Here is a 6137-nt window from a genome sequence, read left to right as displayed (position 1 = left end):
ATCTGGTTTTATGTGGAGAACCTTGATCCACTTGAACTTGAGCTATGTACAAGGAGATGAGAATGGATCAATTTGCATTCTTTTACATGTAGACTGCCAGTTGAACCAGAAGCATTTGTTGAAAATTATCTTTTTTCCACTGAATGGGCTTATCTTCTTGTCAAAGAGCAAGTAGCCATAGGTGTGTGGGTTTATTTCTGGGTCTTCAATTCTATTCTATTGTTCTTCCTATCTGTCTCTGTACCAATACCGTGCAGTTTTTTATCACTATTGATCTGTAATACAGCTTGAGTTCAGGGATGGTGATTCCCCCAGAAGTTCTTTTATTGTTGAGAATAGTCTTTACTATCCTGGGTTATAGTTATTGCAAATGAATTTGCAAATTGCTCCTTCTAACTCTATGAAGAATTGGGTTAGAAGTTTGATGGAGATTACATTGGATCTCTAGATTGCTTTCTACAAGATGGCCATTTTAGTATATTAATCCTGCCAAACCATGAGCATGGGGGATCTTTCCATCTTCTAAGATCTTCAGTTTCTTTCTTCAGAGACTTGAAATTCGTGTCATAGAGATATTTCACTTGTTTGAATAGAGTCACACAAAGATATTACTTGTGACTATTGTGAAGGGTGTCATTTCCCCAATTTCTTTCTCAGCCTGTTTATCCTTTGAGTAGAGGAAGGCTACTGATTTTTTTTTTTTAGTTAATTTTATATCCAGCCACTTTGCTGAAGTTATTTATCAGCTGTAGGAGTTCTCTCATGGAATTTTTTTGGGTCACAAGTATACTAACTTATCATCTGAAAATAGCGATATTTTAATTTCATCTTTTCCAAATTGTATCCCTTAGATCTCCTTTTGCTGTCTAATTGCTCTAGCTAGAACTTCAATTATTATATTGAATAAATAGGGAGAGAGTGGGCAGCCTTGTCTTGTCCCTGATGTTCATGGAATTGATTCAACTTTCTCTCCATTTAATTTGATGTTGGCTACTGGTTTACTGTATACTGCTTTTACTATGTTTAGATGTAAACCTTGAATTCCTGATCTTTCCAAGACTTTTATCATGAAGGGGTGTTGAATTTTGACAAATTCTTTTTCAGCATCTAAGGAGATGATCATGTGATTTTCTTTTCCTTTGAGTTTGTTTATATCATGGATTACATTGATAAGTTTTCATATATTGAACCATCCCTGCATCTATGAAATTAAGACAACTTGACCATGATGAATGATCATTTTGATGTGTTCTTGAATTCAGTTTGTGGGAATTTTATTGAGTATTTTGCATATTTATTCATAAGGGAAATTGGTCTGAAGTTCTCTTTCCTTATTGGGTCTTCATGTGGTTTAGGTATCAACTTAACTGTGGCTTCATAGAAAGAATTGGGTAGTGTCCTTTCTGTTTCTATTTTGTGATACAGTTTGAAGAATATTAGGTCTTCTTTCAAGATCTGATAGAATTCTGAGCTAAAATCATCCGGTCCTGGGCTATTTCTTTAGGGGCCATGAGACTATTTAGATGGTTTATCTGATCCTAATTTAATTTCAGTACCTGGTGTCTGTCTAGAAGATTGTACACTTCATCCTAATTTTCAATTTTTATTGAGTATATGCCTTTGAAGTAGGATCTGATGATTTTTTAAACTTCCTCAGTTTCTGTTGTTATATCTCCCTTTTGATTTCTACTTTTGTTAATTTTGATGCTCTCTCTGTGCCCTCTGGTTAGTAAGGATAAGGGTTAATCTATCTTGTTGATTTTCTCAAAGAATCAGCTCCTGATTTTGTTGATTCTTTCTATACTTCTCTTTGTGTGTGACTTAATCCCTGAGTTTAATTATTTCCTGTGTATATTTGCTTCTTTTTGTTCTAGAGCTTTCAGCTGTTCTGTCAAGCTGCTAGTAGTATAAGCTCCCTCCGGTTTCTTTTTGGAGACACTTAGAGCTATGGGTTTTCCTCTTACCACTGATTTCATAGTGTCCCATAAGTTTTGGTATAATGTGTCTTCATTTTCATTAAATTCTAAAAAGTCTTTAATTTTTTTTCTTTCTTTCTTCCTTAATGAAGCTATCACTGAGTAGAGTGTTGTTCAGCTTCCATGTGTATGTGTGCTTTCTGTTGCTTTTGTTGGTATTTATGACAAGTCTTAGTCCGTGGTGATCTGATAGAGAGGATGTGATAATTTCAATCTTCTTATATTGGTTGAGGCCTGTTTTCTGACCAATTATATCATCAAATTTGGAGAAGGTACCATGAGATGCTGAGAAGGTATATTCTCTTGCATTAGGATGAAATGTTCTATAAATATCTGTTAGATCCATTTGGTTCATAACTTGTTAGTTTCACTGTGTCTCTGTTTAGTTTCTGTTTCCATGATCTGTCCATTGCTGAGAGTGGGATGTTGAAGACTCCCACTATTATTGTATGAAGTGTGATGTGTGCTTTGAGATTTAGTAAAGTTTCTTTTAAGAATGTGCATGTTTCACTCTACAGTGTTCTATTAATGGTACTTAAATACAATATGCAAAAAGCTGGTGTTCTAATTTGCCTTCTGTTGCTATAATGCAGCAATAAGACCAGAACTAAATGCAGCACGAGAGGATAGAGTTCATTTACCTTACAGGTGAGTCCATCACTGAGGGAAGCAATAGCAGGAACTCAAACATGCCAGGATCTTGGAGGCAGGAACTGAAGCAGAGGCCAAGGAAGAATGCTACTTACTGACTTGCTCCCACAGTTTGCTCAGCTTGCTTTCTGATTCCTCCCAAAGATTAAACATGAAAATCGCCACAGAGGAAGCAGATTTGGCTCAGCCATAAAGAGCACTCTCAGAGGACTAAAGTTTAATTCTTAACACCCAAATGGGGGCTCGTAAATATCTATAACTCCAGTTTCGGGGGATTTGACACTGTCTTCTAGCCTCTGTGGATACTAGGCACACACATGGTACATAGACACACATGAAGAAAAAATACCTATACATATAAATTTTTTAAAAAGGGAAACAAAGAAATAAAATGTTTCAAGACTTGTCTACAGGGAAATCTAATAAAGCCATTTCCTCAATTGAGGTTTCCTCATCCTGGGTGACTGAATTTGTATCAAGTGGATAAAAGCTAACCAGTCCATGATCTTAATCCTCTGGGAATCTTGGCTGTCTTATGCAGCTTCAAAACTGAATTAAATGTGTTCTAATTGTATAGATTTAATATTTTGCTGAAGCTTTCTGTCATCTACAAGTTAAGCCAGCTACATATGATACACAAAATATGATCAGGTGTGGAGGTATACTCCTGTGATCCCAGTATTCATGAAGTAAATAGCCATCCTAAAGCCAGCCTAGGCTGCATAACAAGGCCCTGCCCTGTTTCCTGTATAAATAAAATCCTAATTCCAGTGATTTCAAGAATGTTATTTCACAAATAAAACAGAATTTCACCGGCTAGAGTATTCTTTTCCATGTTCATAGAAGAACAAAAAAAGAATTTACAGTGATAGCTGTGACAATGGTAAGAGAGAGCCCCAATGTCTTCATAGTCCTTGTAGAGAATTTGTTTCCTTACCTGAAAACTGGGTAAGTTTGTGATTGTCTCAACTGGTAACTTACAGCAGACCACTGGTAAGTGGTTAATATGTATATTTATATTCCACATGAAAACAAGCACAGTTGCTTTTATTGGAGCAAACGATAATCACTACCATTGGCAGGGAACAGGCTCCATTTACCCTCTTTAGAGAATGTAATTAGTTGGATGGAGCAGAATGCATCCAGGGGAGAGTTTCTTCCCAAGCATGGAACTCTAGCTGGGTTATAAAAGTTCTTATTTGCACAGTTTTCTGGAATTCCTGAGTTCTGAAGGCTGAGCCAGCATATAAGAGTCCTGCAACAGGGGAATGCCAGGGCCAAGAAGTGGGAGTGGGTGGGTGGGGGTGGGTGGGTGGGGAAGCGTGTGGGGGACTTTTGGGATAGCATTGGAAATGTAAATGAAATAAATGCCTAATTAAAAAATAAATGAATAAAATAACTCAGAATAATTTAAACAAAAAAAAAAGAAAGAAAGAAAAAGAAAAAGTCCTGCAAGCTTAACATCACAATGCAACAACAACAACAACAACAACAACAACAAAAATCTCATGCCATAATTCTCCTGCACTATGGTCAAAATTATAGGAATTTTGTCACTAATTTTATAAAAGAATTCTGGAAACATTTCTAGAAAACAGACATGACAATTATTAATAAAATCATCCATAAAGAGATTGGTTTTAGAATGGTATGGCCCAGAAATAGAGGAAAAGTTAATGAATTAGTTGCGGGGAACAGTACTGATAGAATGACCCATCTATATTATGAACAGAAGTAGTAGAATTATACAATATGTTAAAGGGCGTTTATTATTGAGACACAAAGAACTGTGGGGAGCGGGTGTAGCGGCAGTCCCAAAGGCGCCAGGGACTGCAGCTAAGTCGTATGACTTGCACCTGACTTCCTCATATTAACCACAAACATCGTGAGAGCTGCGCAGGTGTACCAGGTTACTGGTGAAGCCATTTTGGTGGAGATATTCCCCTGCTGCCCTGATTAGCTGAAGCTGCGTGCCTGGTGAGGTGATGTAGCCTGCTGTGAGTGGATGGGAACTGATAGTATATAAGAGTGAGAGGCCCAGGCGTCTTTCGACTACACAGACAATGCTTTCCCAATAAACGTGTGCAGAAGGATCCTGCTGTGGCGTCTTACTTGCTGGCAAGTCGGGCGTCCCACAAAGAACCATGTGGCTGAATGTCCCAGTAGTCTCAAAATGGCATTGAAGGCCTGGAGGATTCCTGGAGAGATGCTGGTTTTCAATCTACCTTGGAATCCTGAGGAAGTAAATTCTAATATCGGTGAAGGAATATGGATCTTTCCAGCTCAACTCATCAGCGAGTGTGAAGCAAAAAGCAATGCTTCCTTCATCCGTGTCCTTTTATGTAGACTGCCAAAAGAAGGGCAGTCCTGGGTCCTGGGTCTTCCTGCTTCAAATACTCTGACCAAGACATCTCTCGTTTCCTCGTTGTAAAAACATACCTGACAAAAGCAGCAAGAAATGAGGTTTTGTGTGGCTCAGCCCTGCAGAGCCCAGGCCATCATGGCTTTAGGCTGCTAGTCTTGTTGCATTTGCAGTTAGGCAGGCAGAGAGAAGAGCGGTCTGATACTTACTTTCTACTTTGTCCTCAGTCCAGGATCTCACCTCAAGGAATGGTGCCACCCACAGTTAAGGCAGGTCTTCCTGCTTCAATTATTTTCATCTAGATAATCCCTCACAGGCGTGTCTGGAGGTGTGTCTCCTAGCTGCCTCTAGATCCTGTCAAGCTTACATCATTATTAAATATCACAGATGTGGTGATGCTATTATGGTAATGCTTTTTCCGATGATTTGTGTTTATTTTATGTGTATGAGGGTTTTGCCTGTGTGTGTGTGTGTGTGTGTGTCACACGTGTATGCAATGCCTGAGGAAACCTGAAGAGACAGTCAGTAGATAGTTGTGAGCCACTGTGTGGGTGCTATGAACCAAACCCAGGTCTGCCTCAAGTGCTTTTAACCACTAAGCCTTCGTTCCAACCCCAAAAGAACACATTTTATAGTGATATGTTTTAGAGATATAATAAAATATTTGACAATGAAATAATATGTCCAGAGCTGAGTATATAACTCAGTAGAAGAGAATTTATCCATGAGCAAAGCCTCAAATTCTACCACCTGCACTGCAGAAAACTTTCTAAAGATTTTCTTTATTTAATGTCACGATTTCTTATTCTATCACCCAGGAATAAGAGGAAGACTGAGAGACTAGAACAAGAAATCATTCTGACAACTCCGGAATCCATCTAGGGACTATGTAATTCTTTCCATTTCTATATGTATGTGAAAATTTCCATGATAAAATCTAGAAATATAAACTACTTTTGTTATCAAAGCAAAACAGCATAGTTGAAAAGAAATAGTATGCTATTCCAATTGAATAAATACAACCGTCATTAATAAAAAACAGTTTTGATCCTACAAGATATTTAAAGGTTGTCAAGGGACAAAAGCCTAAGATTACAAATCACGAATACACTTAAACATTGCTTATACATATTAGGTGTGTTGATATA

Source organism: Mus caroli, unplaced genomic scaffold (genome assembly GCF_978045245.1).
Source record: "Mus caroli unplaced genomic scaffold, Mus_caroli_1 scaffold_18, whole genome shotgun sequence".
Taxonomy (NCBI): Eukaryota; Metazoa; Chordata; class Mammalia; order Rodentia; family Muridae; genus Mus; species Mus caroli.
The sequence above is the reverse complement of the archived record's forward strand: the minus strand, read 5'-3'. Positions refer to the sequence as shown.